Source organism: Lissotriton helveticus, chromosome 11 (assembly GCF_964261635.1).
Source record: "Lissotriton helveticus chromosome 11, aLisHel1.1, whole genome shotgun sequence".
Taxonomy (NCBI): Eukaryota; Metazoa; Chordata; class Amphibia; order Caudata; family Salamandridae; genus Lissotriton; species Lissotriton helveticus.
Window position 1 is genome coordinate 679,838,243 of NC_136072.1, and position 18,610 is coordinate 679,856,852.

At 42.4% G+C, this 18,610-nt stretch overlaps 1 protein-coding gene across 2 annotated transcripts in view; it reads left to right on the forward strand.

The window, feature by feature from the left end:
• Positions 1 to 11,876: 11,876 nt before the first annotated feature.
• The window catches only part of ADD2 (adducin 2), a 422,666-nt gene continuing 415,932 nt past the window's right edge, over positions 11,877 to 18,610 (forward strand). For both annotated transcript variants that reach the window (XM_078666540.1, XM_078666541.1), the window contains exon 1: positions 11,877 to 12,004. The gene's annotated coding sequence lies outside the window, so the exon portion shown is untranslated. The remainder of the gene's footprint in view (positions 12,005 to 18,610) is intronic.

An 18,610-nucleotide genomic window follows, 5' to 3' on the forward strand; every position in this document is an offset into this window, starting at 1 on the left:
AACTCAGCGATATTCATGCATTACCGAGCTAATCCTCTTAGCCATGTTATCCACCTCCCATAGGATAACATGGCTAAGAACTGCTCAGGGCAGCTGTTACTTTTTGGAGATATTCGCGCTTATCTCGAATATTTCCAAAAGTTGATAATAGGAGATAGCGATGTTAGCGACTGTTTCCAGTCGCTAACATCTTGGCATGCCCACTTTGCATGTCATTAGTGATAAATATCACTCACATGCAAAGTGGGGCCCAAGATGGTCGCTATCTCCTACTAGCCGTCGCTAACTGGTGTTAGCAACAGCTAGGTAATACAGATATAATTTTATCTCCGCGAAGCGGAGCGCTGTTACAGATATATATCTTGTTTTTGAACGTTAATTTCTCAAAATGCACTGAAGCACATATATTGAGACCTAGCAAAGGCACATCGGGCTACCAGTCCCTAATATTTTACCAAGTTTCGTGCAAATCCATTCAGCCGTTCGATTATTATTATTATTTATTTTTTGTGCCCCGCGGGGCCCTTTTAAAACCTCCACATCAAACCTAGGGGATCAGCGAGGATCTACTATGCCCCCTTATGGTCATTTGCCCCTTCGCTTTGGCCTCCTCTTGTCTCTCGATCCTACCGAGAGACAAGATGGCGGCCGCTACGGACTGTTTGGAATGTTTACAGACACCGGAGAGCCAATCAGCTTCGCTTCGCAAAGCTCCGTAACGCGAAAAGTACGCGAAGCGGTCCGCTGTTACAGATATATATCTTTTTTTGAACGTTAATTTCTCAAAATCCACTGAAGCACATATATTGAGACCTAGCAAAGGCACATCGGGCTACCAGTCCCTACAATTTTGCCAAGTTTCGTGCAAATCCATTCAGCCGTAAGATTATTATTATAATTTTTTTTTTTTGCCCCGCGGGGCCCTTTTAAAACCTCCACATCAAACCTAGGGGGTCAGCGAGGATCTACTATTCCCCCTTATGGTCATTTGCCCCTTCGCTTTGGCCTCCTCTTGTCTCTCGATCCTACCGAGAGACAAGATGGCGGCCGCTACGGACTTTTTGGAATGTTGACAGACGCCAGAGAACCAATCAGCTTCGCTTCACAAAGCTCCGTTGCGCGAAAAGTCCGCGAACCAGTGCGCTAACTGGTCCGCTGTTACAGATATATATCTTTTTTTAAACGTTAATTTCTCAAAATCCACTGGAGCACATATATTGAGACCTACAAAAGGCACATCGGGCTACCAGTCCCTACAATTTTGCCAAGTTTCGTGCAAATCCATTCAGCCGTTCGGGCTAAAAGTGAGGCCAACCGCCCTATGGAAATTAACATGGGAAAAACGCGTTTTGGGACCCCCCTTTTTTCTCGGCCCCCCCTTGACGAACCCCCCCAAAATTTTCAGGGGCTGCTCAGAAACAAAATGTGCCATTTTCCTGAAAATTTCAGCCAATTCCGTCCACAAACGCCAAAGTTATTAGACATAGAATTTTCAAAAAACCCATAGAGAAAAAATCCTAACTATATATACCTACTGGCGACCGCCAGTAGGTAATATATATATATATATTTGCTTTAAATACATATCACACATAGTCTTGCATGAAACTGGGTTACCATATCACTCTTTCACTCCTTTTGATATCATATATTTCTTGTATAAATCTGGGTATCTTTTCTTGAACTCCCAGCATTTTGTAGGGCACTATGGAATACAGAGACTCCACTCAAATTCCATATTCGATTATCTTCTAACTTTACTGTATTTCTGAACAACTTGATGACTTTTTAATATTTGGAGAAATTTGATTTACCGCCCCCCTGCAATTATTATTATTTATTGTTTTAACTCACCAAATCACCCACACTTACCAAGGTCGGGCACACTGAATGTTTTACATCAAACAATTCTTTCCAATCTCTTTGCTTCTTTTCCCGGTCCTTACTCTCAGCCCCAACACACACACACACACTTTTATTATTCATCCAAGAAGGGCACTTAATAGAATTCAGTTTCCTTCCTCTAAATAGTTCGAGTGGCACTTTCACTGTGACTGAATGAAGTATCAAGTTGTACACCTGCACCTTTCTTGTATCACTCTTTTCCAATCCTGCCCTTGTTGCGTAGCCATTTGAATGGATTATTTTAGTTCTTCATTAAGCCTCCCAACAATACCATTTGATTCAGGGTGATAGAGAGCATTTTTTGTGTTGTATTTCTTTTTCTTTCAAGAAGGCCTTCCGTTCATTTGAAACTAGCTGCATACCATTGTCCATATGTATGCATTCTGGAATCCCTTCTCTTGCAAACAATTCTTTTAAGAAGTTTACAATGTTACTACTATCAATTTTCATAGAAATTTTCATCTCGGGCCACCTTGAAAGAACATCCGTTAATATCATTACCTATGTTTGACCAGCTCTGCAATGTACAGGCCCTAAAATATCTAGAGCAACTTCTTGCCACACCGCCTTTGGATAATCCCTCACCACCATAGTTTGTATCCTTGTTTTATGTACTTTGTCACTTACCATGCATTCTTGACATTCTCAAATGTTTCGCTCCACCTGAATGTCAAGACCAGACCATCAAAAATAAAGCCTAATTCTTTCTTTGATCTTACATGTGCCCCAGTGTCCTTGGTGTTCCTCCCATGTGTATTAGAGATGAGATAATACATCTACCACAAGTCTTGTATCTCTCCATAATCGGCCTTGCTAAACTGATAACTACTCTTTAATTTTCCAATATTTCACACTTTCCGTTCCCACGCCTTTTTTTCAATCAAATTCATAACCTCAATCAGACACTCATAAGCATTAACTAATGTTTTCCAGTTATCTTCACTTACTGTTCCACCCGTGACTTCACACACGTTGTAATCATCAAGATCCCATGCAACTTTTTCTCTGTTTTCATCCTGAGAATCTGTCAGTGTTAGAAATGGGGATCTCTAGTTGGCAGTAGCTTGCACCCTGTCCATTTAGGGACCCTTCCTTCTAGTCATTGTAAGGGAGTTACACACGCAAGATAACCCATGCTCACCCCATGGGAGCTTGGCATGAGCAGTCAGGCTTATCTCAGAGTCAATATGTAAATATGTGTACATAACACACAAAGTAACATGGTAAAAACACTACATATGGCACCCCACCAGTTTAGAAAAATAACAATTTATCTAAACCAAACAAGGCCAAAACGGAAATCCAACATACAAAACTCAAAATGAAAGGTTTAATCAATTCTGTACATAGAACTGTTTGGATGCCTTGATTTTAGCACTAAGCACCTTTGATGGGTCAAAATCCAAGACGAAAAACGTCTGCAAAGAAAAAAAGTGTCCGAAAACACAGCAATGCTTTGGTTCCTGAGTCCCAGGAGAATGGAGGCGTCAGTTCTGCTGCAGGCAGGCAGAAGTGTTTTGTGGATTCTTACTGCGAGGAGAAGCAATGTGTCGATTTCCTGGATGACTCCTTTTCGCAGGGTGATGTGTTGGAAATTTGGCGCACAGGTGTGATGCATGGAAATCCAGGCATGCTGTGGTCAGTGCAGTGGCAATACAGGCCATAAGTTGCTTCTTTCAGCCACAGACTGGTAATGCATCGAGTCTTTCAGATGCACCGCAAGGCTTGCATCTGAGTTGGAGCAAGTGTCTCAAACATCGGAGACACAGGTCTCTGGACTCTGGCTGGGGCGGCTTTTCGGACCGTGAAAAGGTACTGCATAGATTTGACGTATTTATTTATCTTCCAGCCATACCGCGCTTTGGTTTTTCAACTGCAGGACAGGCTTGTGATGGGTAAAACAGCATTGGAAAGGGGATGCATGGATTTCTAAAGCTTCAAGTGGCAGAACCACCTCCAAGAGCCCAGAACTGCAATTGGCACCCCTTGGCAGGTCAGAACTCCCAGCAGTGGAGTTCAGGAGGGCTGCAGATGTAGTCTTTAATGGCCCTGAGACTTCCAACAGGAGGCAAGCACACACATGCCCTTGGAGAACCTTGGAAAAGCAGGACGCAGGAAAGCAAAGTCCAGTTGTTTCACTGCCCACAGACAGAAGCAGAGACTGCAGGCCAACCCAGCAAAGCAACACACAGCAAAGGGGCAGTACTCCTCCTGACAGCTCTTCAGCTCCTCCTGTCTGCAGAGTCCTCAGTCCAGAAGTGTTCTAAAGATGTGGGGTTATGGGCCCAATACTTATATCCCTTTTGGGCTTTGAAGTAGGCATACTTCAAAGGATAGTCTTTGTAGTGCACAGATCCTGCCTTGCCCTGTCCTGGCTCCAGACACACTGGCGGGGGGTTGACAAGGTGGCGACAGCATTGAGAGAGGGCAGGCACAGCTCTATTCATGTGTTGGTGACAACTCCTCCCACCACTCTTACTGAGGAAGTGCATCAGCCTGATGATGGGAAATCAGAATATGCAGGGCACACCACTGCTCCCTTTGTGTGTCCCATCCACCTCAGATGCTACCTTCCAACTGCCCCTTTTCAGGATGCACATTCTAGATTCAGCCCGTGCAATGTTCCCCATAACAATGATGGAGCGTGATTATTTGAAAATAATTTTGCTTGATCAAGTCTGCATATTTAGTGTGAAAACTAATATGTATTTTATAAACTGACTAATGGTGTTGTATTCCCAAGAAACATGAGGTTTTTTTTTTAAATAAAAGCACAATGTACAAATGTGCAAGAATAACATAACATTAATTTAGTGTTCAGAAGCTGCAATGAGAAACATGGAGAAGGGTTGCAAACTGGAGCGATGAGAGATATTTTTGTCATGGGCGAGAAACGTATTAAATATACTAAAGAATATAGTGCAAAAGTAAATTGCAAGTAGTAATAGAGAAATATGATAATGAAAATGCCTAATAAATAATGATTCTTGCTTTCCACTGAACATAAAAGCCATAAATAAAAGTGGTTGCTTATACTTTTAGAAAAATATGTATTAGACCATGCTTATCGGTTTATTTGAAAGATTTTCTTTATTATATAGTTTCTTATGTATTCACTATTTCTCATGCATTATTAATAGTGGAGTGGTTTCCGGCATTCTTGAGACAGGGCAAATGCCCAAACCTGGAAAGGAGCAATCATTAGACCTATCCATGAACGGGGAGATGTTAAGATTCCAAAAAATTATAAGTTAAATAACCTTTTGGATGTGGGAGAGAAGGTATTTGCTAAATGAATCCTAGAAAAACTTAAAGAATGGGTAGAAGTTAACCAAATAATACCCCGAGAACCGGGGGTTTCAAGAAGGGGAACTGTACTGTTCTCCCTTTGGTCCATTGCACGGAAGTCGGGGGAGCAAGGGGGTATGCTGTTCAGCTGCTTCGTCGACTTCCGGGCTGCATTTGATCTGGTAGACCGAAATTGGTTGTGGGAGATGCTGATAAATATTGATATCCCTAAGGGCCTTCTGGTTGTGATACAAGAGCTTCACAGGAACAACTGGGAACAGGTTATCCTGGACATAAATGTGACAGTGTCAAAGAAGATACCGATCGAAAATGGGTTAAGACTAGGGTGTGTGTGGGGCCCCTTCTTCTCTTTGTTCACAGCCAACTTGCCAGTTATATTAAATAAGGCATGGGGTGCTAGTCCTAAATTAGATGGGAAACACATTGCTTGCCTACTCTACACAGAGGATCTGGTAATTTTAGATCAAACAGAGATAGGTCTGCAGAGGAAGCTGGATGTGTTTAATTATTATTGTAGTCAGAAAAAACTTGTCGTAAACATGGAAAAATCCAAGGTTTTGAGCTTTGGCAAGAAAAGGAAGACATTCAGTTGACTTCAGGACTCCACAAAGCTGAAAATAGTGAATGAGTATAAATATTTAGGAATATGGTTCGAAAGATCCCTAAAATGGGAAGCTCATTTGAACGCACTAAGAATAGGAACATTGACCTCAGTTAGTGGGCTGAAAAAAATCAATAGAAAATATGGGAAAAGGTCGGATAGACCTGTCTTGAAAGCATATATAGCCATGATACTGCCTCAGTTCTAATATTGAGCCGAAATATTGTATATGAGTGGCAAAAGAGGGTGGGATATTGAAGAGGGAAAATGTATAAAAAAATCTTTTATCCCTACCCAGGTCATTTATGATTCAGGCGATAAGAATACAAACGGGCATGGTATCTTGGGAGGTAATGGCACGTAAGGCATTAATAAGATTCTGGCAACGCCTAGGAAATGGGGGGGAGCAAACATTTGCAAAATGGTGCAAAAGGGAAATCTTGCAGAGTGATCTGAAATGGGCAGCGGAGGTCAGGAATATGTTAGATACAGAATGTTGGGAACTGGGAGTGAAATTGTACCCTCAGGACCTACAAATTGATGTAGTAAGACGAGAACTGAAGATACTAGGGAAAGAAACTTCTCAAGATCAATATTACCAGTACCTGGAGGGGAAAACATCTGTGGACTCTATGATTAAATCATTGCAATCTGATCAACAGTTCCCGTATATAGATATATTACTCAATAGCTGCCTTAAAAACAAAGTATTAAGACTACGAATAGGAATTAATCCTTGTTCTGCAAATGACGGGATAAAAGGGGTTATGGTGGATTCCGAAGGGAAGTGTACCTGCAACTTAGGCACACAATGCAATATTTTGCACATATATTTAAGTTGTTTTAAGGTTCTTGACGTACGGAAACTGTTTTTACGACCAATATTTTTATAATACGATATTAAGACAGTGCACATACAGCAGAATTGTTAACAGAGATGTCCTATTTGGACATAGCATGTGCACAATTGGAGAGTTTTGTTTGAAGCCAAAAATGTTTTTAAGAGTTTATAACTTTGGGAATTTTATCAACTATATTTTAGGATAAAATAAATTAGATATGAAAATGAAATAACTATTTATCATGGAATTATAATTTTATTGTGTATAAATTATTTAACTACGTTGTATTGTGAAAAGATGGAAATGATCTTCTATGTTTAAGGACCAAGGGTCTAAATAATCATTTCCTTTGATTTGATTTTGAATAGTGGAGTGTTTTTATTCTTTAGAAAATTATGATTTTGTGTTTTTCCATGCAGGCCTCAAAACATGTTAGTTTATTATTTCTTTCCTGACGTAGGCCTTAGAAAAATGTATTTAGTCTTTCATTTTTCAAAATTGCTGATTTATTTGCTTCACTTGTGAATGTTTATCCTTAATTTCCTTCCTACGGTTAGAGTATTTCTTTCTATGAAAATTGTGTTGACTATTGTTAGATCTGGGGGTCTCTAGTTGATAATGGTATTCACCTTTGTCCAAATAGGGACCCTTCCTTCTGAGTCAGGATAACGGGATTACACTCCTTAATAACCCCTGCTCACCCCCTTGGTAGCTTGGCACGAGCAGACAGGCTTATCTCAGAGGCAGTGTGTTAAGCATTTGTGAATATACACAGTAATACAGTGGAAACACTACAGATGGACACAACACAGTTTTTATAAAAATAAGTATTCTTTATATAGACTTAACACAAGACCACAAATGACAGACATCCACAATACTATACTTAAAGATGATAAAAGTTGCTTAGTTAAAGTTGATGATAAATGCGACAAAGTTCTCAACAAAGTACCTGGATGTGTAACGCAAAGTAAACAAAAGGGCTCGCAAAAGGGGAGATGCATCGGTTCCGTGATGTGATGAAATGATGCTTCGTGCCTCAATGCTTGCGCAGAGAAGGGGATGCGACATAATCCTTACTGGTGTGGAGGTGATGCGTAGATTCTCGGCCTGCGGGCCCGTTGCAGTGCACAAGATGGCGCTTTGATGCGATGCGAGGATCCGGTTGCGATGCGAGAAGATGGCGCCCTTGATGCGGCGATGCGATGACAATGCGTAGATGCCCTGGCAGCCTTACGAGGACTCTGTACTTTGGAGCCGCGACAGGCCCTGCGACACGCTTCTCCAGGGAAGCGATGGTGACTCTCTCGATGGAGTCACGCTTCTCCGGTGATGCGACAGCAGACAGCTTCAATGAACACACTCTTCCAGGGAGATGCGGCGAAGGCTCACTTCTCTGGCGATGCGACGATTTCAGCTGCGGCAGCGACACGCTTCCTCTTGATGCGTTGCGCTTCCAGCTCCCAGCAACACGCAAATGTCTGGAGTCCGAATTCCCAGCGAGGAAATTCAGAGGGGAGCTGGAGATGAAGTCTCTTGTTTCTGAAACTTCAGCAGGAGGCAAGCACAGTTCAAGCCCTTGGAGAATATTCTGAAGATGATGAAAGTCCTTAAAAAGTTCCTTCTCCTTTCCTTGGCAATGAAGCAACCACTGCAGGCCAACCCAGCAAACAGCACACTGGCAGAGGGGCAGTAAAACTCTTGCAGCTTCCTTGGTTATTCTCCTTGGCAAAAGGTTTCTAGTTCCAGAAGTGATCTAATTTCTTGGGATCAGGGTCCCAATATTTATACCCCAAAATCCTTTGTTCTCTGAAGGCAGAGAGGCCTCTGCCTAGTCAAAACTAGTTCCTGAGCACTTTGTTTACATGACTCTCTTCTTCCTTTCACTGTGCAGGGTAGAGACCTCAGCCGCCACACAGGAGGTGGAGCCAGCACAGGGGAGGAGGAGCCAGCACAGAGGAGGGAAGATAGAGCTCTGGAGCACTTTGTTGACATGATTCCTTATCTCCTTTCACAGTGCAGGGCGGAGACATCAGACAAGCCACAGGAGGTGGAGCCAGCATTGCAGGGGAAGGCCCAGCCCTATTCAGGTCCAAGGTGCAACTCCTCCCTCCCATCTAGATGCAGATCTCTCTATTCACCACTGGGCTGCCCCAGCCTGTCTCCTGGAATCCCCCAGCCCTGTCACTCACAAACCCAGACAAGGAATACACAACCTAGCAGAGGCAGGCCTGGACAGTTAGGCAAGAAAATACCTACTTTCTAAAAGTGGTATTTTCAATCACAGAATATTAAAACCAACTTTACTAAAAGATGTATTTTATCATTCTGAGTTCAGGCATATTAAATTTGAACTTCTACCATGTTCCCTGAGTCAGTTAGGAGTATAAGAATGTAATAATCTAACTGCCCATTCTTGCCTATGGAGAACAGGTATCCTTGCAATAGTGAAAAACGAAAATGGCTGTAGTTCACTATTAGGACATGCTACACACACCAGAGCGTGTCCTACCTTATACTTATAATGCACCCTGCCCTTGGGCCTACCATAGGGGGGTCTAATATGAAGAAAAGGGAAGGTTTAGTGAATGGCAAGTGGGTGCACTTGCCAAGTCGACATGGCAGAACTAGACTGCATACAGGCCTTGCAATGGCAGGTCTGAGACACACTTTACAAGCTGCTTCTGTGGGTGGCACAACCAGTGCTGCAAGCCCACCAGCAGCATTTGATTTACAAGCCCTGGGCACACATGGTGCAGTGTACTAGGAGCTGACAGGTAAATCAAATAACCCAGTCAAGGAATCACCAATTAGTACATCAATTTAACATAGGGAGCACTTGCACTGTAGCACTGAATAGCAGTGGCACAGTGCCCAAAGCATACAACCAGCAAAAACATATCAAAACAGAGGAGGCAATCAGTAAAAATGGAAGGGAGACTCACGCTAATGATGCCTGTTCTAACAACTATGTTGCAAGCTAATGTGGAAGCAAGCTCATGGTATGAAAAGTTTCGATGTGCTTCCTATTTCCGAAGTGACATAACGTTTTGCGAGTGAACAAAAGCAATCTTGTTAGAGTTCAGGATGAACTAAGCTGGAGAACGATTACACCATGGATTCTAAGTAATGGAAATGTGTTAAATAGTGAAGAAGCTACATTGGGGGGACGGAATTGCGAACATTGATGGGGTATAACTACTCAGAGAGAAAAAGAACTTATGCTGGCTGGTTCTCTCTGACTCGCTGAATGCTTTCCAGGCAGTTGGTTATTTCCTTGTGATACAGGGCACCACGCGCTGTCAGTCCGAACTTTGACTCTTTCCCAGAACTGAACTATCCTGATTTTCCTTGTACTTCATCTGCAGGGGATTGTTGCATAAGCTATACCTTTCCGGCTGAAGGGTTGTTTGATTCGGACTTTTGCACGCTGTGCAATAGTTCCTTGACTTTAGGTTCTTATGAATCTCAACTTGCATGCTGAAATTGCAATGCGTATCTTTTCTTTGTCTCTCTCTCTCTCTCGCGTGCCAGTTATTTATTTTTGATGTATTTGCCATGATTTGTACTTTCTATTGTGAATGTACCTGTAGTCATTTGAATTAACAAAAGTACTGAAAATATTAATGTATTCTTCTGTATTGATCATTCATCTTGAATCTTAGATAAAGGTACCTTGATAAATATACTGTTTGTTTTTATTGATGAGTTTTATCTGACATAATGTGTTTTGACTGTTGTTGTTAGTTAGGCATTTTCTTCATTACAAGTCCTCATGAAGGAAATTGCATCTGTCTCTAATTATCCGAGTCCCTATTAGCTCTTATAAAGATCTATCGGAGGACCTCATGATTTGTAAGTGGTTATAGAGTTTCTATGGGACCAAACTCTTGGTTTAGTAAATGATTATATAATCTGGTTCAGGATCTATTGAATATTATGAAATTGTTTATAAAAATTGACACCGCTTCCGCTGGATCAACAACCTAAAAAACCTTACAAAGTTCTACTTCACTTAAAGCAATACCGCAGGCTTATAGTGCAGTGCTTTGCAATTTGATGCTGCACCCACAGATTTTTATAATATTAAGCAAATTGACGCAATTCTTCTGGGACTTTGGGCAAAACACAAAACCTTGGTTACCCCCCCCCCCATTTTTGTATTGTAAGGCTTAAGATAGCTGCCTTGTTCTTCACGGAGGTGAGGTCTCAGACCCAGCTCTTACACTCCAAAAGTAACAATATCTGACCGCATTCTCAGTTTTAGATTCAGCGATTTTTTTTTTATATTATATTTTGTTTTTCCCCACTGAGCAAAAACCAGCTTTGAGCATTGTTTTATTTCTCTCAAAAGTTACTACTATTGTTTACCACAAAACGTTCTGACCTTTGCATACCCATAAAGCAGTTTAGAATTTTTAATACAAGTTACAAACTGCCTGATAGTGTCTTTATGTTCTGGTAAACAGTACGTGTTCAACATATCTACAACCAGAAGAGTTCTTACATCGTTGGAAACAAAAGACCAAGTAAGCCTTCTAGAGAGTAGGGTATCAGGTGAGGATGCTGGTGTGACCAGACATTATAGGGAATAAATTACCTAATTCCATACAAAGAAATAGATATTACAATTCACCTCAGGCTGCTTTCACAATATTGGAGTTCAGCCTCTTTGGTTATTTAAGTCCCCAATGACGAGCAATATATTCGTAACGTGCAGTGAAAGGAACTTTATCCTATATGTAATAAAAAAGTGGCATTCTACAACGTTAATTCTCATTCAGATCCCCCTACTGCCACAAATACTCTTATTTGGTCAGATTTTCTCTTCAAAACTAAACCTTTAACTTGATTTATATAATTTAAAAAAACGTTTTCCTTTTTCTCCAGTATTTAATTTAAAAAAAATCTAATTTCTCATAGTTTGCTGTGGAATATATTTATGTGTTATGCAGTGCATGTTCGATAAAAAGCAGTCACCCAAGGCTACGTTTGAAATGTGATTTTAAATATTATGGATTGTGTAGTAAAATGACAATTCCATCATCTTCCGTGTAGGCTTCGGAGGCCTTTTACCTCAGCATCCGAGATGCTGCTTCGTATTCCCGGAGCCAGCCTGCTGGGAATAGCTTGATCACTGGATTGGTGGTGTTGGGCGGGGGAGGAGGAGGCGAGCCCTGTACCGTTGCGATCAGCCTTTTGTTTGCCAACGCCCAGCAGCAGTCGGGCCGCACCGGGAGAGGTGTTTCCTTCTGGAATGTGTGAAGATTCAGCGACATCGCAATTATGGAAATACAGTAGACCCTGTATTTGGGGGAGAATAAGCCTGGCCCCGGCCTTCCGCCAGGTATGCAAACTCGGCAACTGCACTGCGTACGTTTCGTTATATTGCGCGTTGGCGTGTGAATGTTCATCTTTTTTTGTGGATAAACGCAAATGTTTTGTGGGGATAGAGTAACCGTACAAATTCGTTGCGGGTGGAATGGGGTATTTTCATTAAACGTAAAGGGGCATCTGTGAAATGTGCACATCGTGTTGAGGGTGCGGTAGCGGTTGAAGCTCCATCTGCGTTGGTGGTATCGCTTGTCGGCGCCCTATTATTCTGCTAATGGTGGTGGACATCATTTGTACAGTAATGCCTCTTTTGTGCAAGTGCCACGGTTGATCCTGCCTGCAGGCCTTCTGGGCGGCCACCAGTGGGCGCGCGTCACCGTGTTTATGTCTGTAAAGTCGTCGTCCCTCTTGGCCATCTCGCTTTGACATGGGATTTAATCCCTTTGGAAACCGGCAAAACGACAGTAAACCCTCTGGCCGTCGGCCTGCCGCTCCCGGAGCCGGGGACAGTGGGCGAGGCGGCGGGGGAGGCCAGACGGTACCAGAGCTGCCAGATAAGGGCAGGGAGGCGTGGGTGGAGGCGGACTTTAAGTACCGTCCATCCTCGTGTGCAGCAGGGCTAAGGCTGGGGTTCGCGGATCCCCCGCGGTTTAAAAGGCTGTACACAGTGAACGGGAACCTGCAAAGGTTCCTCCTGGGAGCAGCAGCATGATGAAACGTGTTTGTGTGGAGCGAGGCTGTGCGTGTTGTGATCATGCCAGGTGTGTTTACATCAGTGATCAAATGGCAATAAACCTGCCCCCCCCCCCCCCATGCTCACCGTTGCTGCTGCGAAAGGATGCTGCACTCACACGCTATCTTAATTAGTAGTAGCGCCCAAAGTCTCCCATCGGATGACAACAGTGCTATAGATTTTTTTTTTTTTTTTTTACCATGGCCGTGAATGTGATTGCATTTGCAGAGCGTGCTATTTATTCACATGACATCAATGATCTTCTCATTCTGGAGGCAGAGACGTTTTAGGGGCATTGGCAAAATGAGAAATTGCCCAGCCCCCGCCTCTGTCTATTTCTCTAGCTCAGCCTCTCTCCATCTCATTCTACCATTGCGTCTAACTCGGTCTCCCTAGTCAATATAATCTGAAGGATTTTCGTGCCCTGGGGAAGTTGTTTTTATGTTAGACTTAGTTTCGGAAAGTTTAACATATAATTCAAAATTGTTTCCCACACAAGGTCTTAAAATAGCAGAAAATGGGAAATAAAATGCAAAGTTTCCTACAGTTGAGATGCCTCAGCTGAAGTCGAAGGGAGAGAGTCTCCGGGGCTGTGAAGCTGATTGAGGGATTGACAGCTAACCAAGCAACACACCTTCTTGCCAGGGTGCCTGCTGCCTGAAAGAAATGTAAATGTGTTCAATTGGTTAATCTGCAATTGTAAAGGCTGCTTGGAAGCCATTATTGGCTTTAATTGTCAGTCAATTGAAGCTTCCTAATGACCGACTTATTCTATTTTTTTGGTATTATTAGGGTGTTGTCAGCTGGGCTGTGGAATGAATTCTTTTAGTGGATAGTTATAAAAATGTTTGCACTATGAACTTGCTGCATATTACTAAAATGTATATTTTGGAAGTCCTTTTTTTAATCTTAAACCTAAATCATTTTGAACATTTTGTGGCAACCTACCTTTTGCTGTGTGTAATGGGTATTTAAAACAATTACTTACTGCTAGAAATGGGGGTCTCTAGCTAGCAGGTTGTTACCCTGTCCAAGTAGGGACCCTTCTTCTTAGTCAGGATAAGGGGGAATACACTTTTTAAATAACCTCTGCTCACCCCCTTGTAGCTTAGCACGAGCAGTCAGGCTTATCTCAGAGGCAGTGTATAAAGCATTTGCTCATAACCAGAAGTAGTATAGTGAAAACACTACAAAAGGACCCCAAACTAGTTCAAGAAATATATACAATATTTTATCTATGCAAAACAAGACCAAAAACAATAAAAATCCACCATACAGTACTTAGAATTATCACTAAGCAAAAATAGACCTAAAAATACAGTTCCTTTAAGTCAATAGTTCTGTCCGAAATTATCACGGTGTAGTGAACAACCAGCCCAAACTGTTCTGGCTGACCGCAGCGTTGCAAACCAGCTATGCTGAAGGGAAGACCCGCAAACAGTACCTTTAGAAATGCAGAGCATCAGTGACCTCGTGGCGAGACTCGAAGAGCTCTCATCGTCAGGCCTGTGTTCCGAAGTTGTGTAGGAGTCGGCAGACCCTTGTAGTGTCACGTGTTGCAGATCGAACTTCTTATGGCTGCAGTCAGGAGCACAGGCTTTGGCGGGAATCAGGGCTGCAGTGCGAAGTGCAGCAGTGTGACGTGCAGTGCCCTCAGGTCGCGGGGCAGACAGTGGCTCGATGGCGGTCATGCAGCGGTATCGTTGAGACTAGGGCGACGGTATGAGGTGAAGCGAGGCGGTTTGAAGTGCGGTGCCCACAGGTCAAAGGGCAAGCACAGGCTCAGTGTCGGCGTCAGTGAGACCAGGGTTGCGGTGCGGAACTGCCCTCTGTTGTGCCTTCAGGACAGGGAGCCGGCAACAACGTCCTTGATGGTTTTGGGTTGCTTTTTCTTCTGCTGCAGCACACAGTTCCCAGTGCTTGTAGCAGATGAACTTGAAGTCTTTACTGTTCCTGAGACTTCTTGAACAGGGGACAAGCTCTACTTCAAGCCCTTGGAGAAACTCAAACAAAAACGTTGCAGAAAGTTCAGTCTAGTCCTTTCTCTGCCCAAGACAGAAGCAGCCACTGCAGGCCAACACAGCAAAGTGGCAGTTCCTCCTCACAGCTTCTCCAGCTTTTCTTTTTGGCAGGTTCCTTGATCCAAAAGAGTTCTAACATCCTGGAGTCAGGACCCAATATTTATACCACATTTCCTCTTTGCAAGGGTCTCTTAGCCCAGTCCAAACCAGTCCTGCCCTTTCTGGCCCAGCTTCACTACAGGAGGTGAAGACAGCATTGTGCAGAGGAGACACTGCCTATTCAGGTACTAGTGAACACTCCTCCCACCACTCTAAATGCACACCAGGCCGATTCAGCCCAACTATGAGCCACCCAGGAAAGGCAGGACATACCTCAACCCCCCTTGTGGCTGTCTACAGTGACTGCACATCCCTGCTTCGGTCACTTCAAAACCAGTCAATACATAAACCAGTGGAGGCATACAGAATGGTTAAAAACAAGAAAATGGCTACTTTCTTAAAGTTGCGTTTTCAAACACACAATTTAAAAACCATCTCCCTAAAAAAATGTGTTATTAAATTCTGAGTTCAGAGAGCCTAAACTCAATTTCTCTATCTTTTCTTAATGGAAAGTTATACTTGTACGATGTTACAAAGCAACTCTCATGTTGGCTTATGGAACAGATAGCCTTTCAATAGTGAAAAATAAAATTAGCAGTATTTCACTATCAGGTCATGTCACACACACAGGACATGTCCTACCTTTCACATAGGCTGCACCCTGCCCATGGTTGTACCTTGGGCCTACCTGAGGGGTGCCTTGCATGTAAGAAAAGGGAAGGTTAGGGCCTTTCAAGTAGGTGCACTTGCCATGTCGAAACAGCAGTAAAAACTGCACGCTGACATAGTAGTGGCAGGTCTGAGAACCCTTTGAAAGGTTGCTTGTGTGGGTGGCACAATCAGTGCTGCAATCCCACTAGCAGCATTTGATTTACAGGACCTGGCAATCCACAGTGCACTATACTAGGGACTTAGTAGTAAATCAAATAAGCCAAACATGGAAAAACCAATCCATAAACACAATTTACAGTAGAAGTACTTGCCTTTTAACACTGAACAGCAGTGAGACAGTGCGCAGAGGCAATAAACCAGCAAAATGAAGTCCAACATACCATTAAAAACAGGAGACCAGAAAGCAAAAAGACAGGAGAAACACGCAAAAAGATGCCAGATCTAACACATATATTGCCAGTGCTTACTGTTGCAGTCTGGGACCTCATTGCAAAAAAAATATACAAATCAATATTCTCCACTGCACCAACCAGGATTCCATTCTGTGGTTCTCTGGTTACACACAGACATCCGCAGTAATAAAAAAATAACTAAAAAGAACAGTAGTAGGCTGTCCACAACTGCACAAGTGTTCGTATACAATATCTCAATGCTACTGCTCCCAGATAACCCTACTGCTCATGGAACCCATAATATGCACAGAAAACTATAAAGTGAGGAGACCTATCAAAATTACACCAGGGAATTTAGGTAGACTGAGAATGTGTATTGAAAATAGGAAATCACAACATCAAATAACTGAGTAGTCCATCAAGTTAAATGAGTGTTTCTTCCATGTGGATGTTTTGTATTTTAAGAATTAACTTTGCAGAAGACTCATCTTCACATCTCCCGTGTATTTGTGGACTGATTGAAGAACCACTCATTTAACTTAATGGAATACACCATTTATTTGACTATGTGATTTCCTATTTTCAATATAAATTCTCACACTTCCTAGATGCCTTGGTTTAATTTTGATAACACTTCTTGCTTTATATTTATCCAGTGATCACATTAAACATTAGAGGTTTCATAACATAAAATAGCATGTTTCCCATTGATTAGTTTAACTTGTATTTTTTTTCTTTTAAAGTGTGCATTATTTCTTATGCAGCTACCTAGAGGAGAAAGACCAACAAAATAGTTACTCACTGATCACAGTTCCCGTGATTTTTCTTTTAATGCACTTCGACTGCAGGTTCTACATACACTTTTCCCATGTTTCAAATATATTGTTCTTCCTCTTTTATCCAAATACTTTTGTTGGCAACAAGTAAATGACCATTCTTCAATTGTGTCTCATGTGTTTCTCTGTGCCTTAGGGACACCAACGCATGATAGTTTTATTGCATCAACATTAGTATTTCATTGTGTTTTCCATATTTCCCAAAGCCTCTGATTTTCAGGGCAGCACTTCAGGAAAAAAAATACCAGCACCTCTTTTTTTCTGAGGTAGCTGAAGCTTTCATTCAACCTGTGAGAGCTGCGTGTTAAGTTGTTGTGAACGTATCTAGGACCCTATTTAAATATTCCCGATTCATGCCCTTATGTGGTTATAACAAATCATATCCTTATAAAGGCATAAAGAATCATATCCTTATTTAGTCATAACCAATGCAGTCCAAATACGGCAAGGCTACTCCCATAGACTCCTAGAAAGTACAACGCGTTCTTTAAACAAACCAAGCCTCCAGCAGCCTGGGAAATCCCCCCTGCTTTTGTTTTAATTTGTCCAAGAACTCCTGGAGTCCTGAAAGAACTGTAAGTTCTTAGTGACGTCTTATGTCCAACCTTACGTCAAACTCGGCACCTTCCAGGTATAAATATACCAACGTTTGCCTTAAGCAAACACACGGTGGTTTGGAGCAGATCGGCTATCTACTTACCCGAAGCCCAGCTGCAACGAGAGCCGAAGGAAGCCGACCCTCCCATTGACGCACTGAGAGAGACGGTGTCTTTTCTCCTGCCGAGAAATCCAGCTCCAGTGTTTCCAGTCACCCTTGCGGGTTTCTGGGAGATTGAGTCCTGAGAACAAGATACAAGACCTCCTTCATTCTATAACCAAGGTACGGCGCTGATTAGATCCTCAGAGAATTCTTGATTCAGATTCTTGGCAAAAACTATCTTAACTTAAACTGCAGCTCACTTACTCCTTCCCACGTACTAGGCTTAGGTTAGGTACACCGGGGTAGGCGTATCTTAGAAGCACCAGTTGAGTACGTTTAGTCAATGATTTTATGTATGTATATATTTTATCTATTTTAAACACGGTATGGCTTAGAAACTGTTCCATGCTTTTACAGTATTATTTCATAATACTCCTTTTACTGTACGCACTTTACTTTATGACAAGTATTGCAATTGTGGCAATTCACTTCTCTTGCACGAGCAAGAGGACTGCTCAATAAATAACAACTTTTATTGAAAACGCCCGTCTCTCTATTTCTCTGCACTCCTGGTGAAACTAAGCATGCACGATTGACTGAGTGAAATAGTTGTCTATTGTTTTCCACAACTCTGGAGATATACTCCTTATTCTAGGGGGAGCAAAGTTGTCATGTTTATGCGGTTGTCAGAAACTAATCCCTTCTTGTCTATTCAGGAAAGTTAGCTCCTTCCTGTTCACTCAAGAAAGTTTCTAGTGACCTCTGAGCTAGCTGGCATACCTAATTAAGTCTAACATATTCAGGAGAGACCTAGTCGACCTCAGTCCTACGTCTAAACTATCGTTTATGTTATTCAAATGCGCAGAGCCTATTGGGAATATAGGAAAGACACTACAAAGTCAACTAATCACTTTTGGGCCTGAATCATTTCACCGCCAGTGGGCGTCACAAACTGAAACTAGACAACACAAATGGACTTTGGAACATATTTTGACTGGCTCCTAGTTAGGTAACATACTTGTTTTGATCAGACCATATTAAGGCAGCATCTTGCTTAAATTCTTCAATTGAGCATGGTTGCTGGAGTTTTTGTGGACAAAGCTGAATGCCCCAACACACATTGTTGGATTTTGCCACTATGTCGTCCTAGATCTACAGCCTCAGGA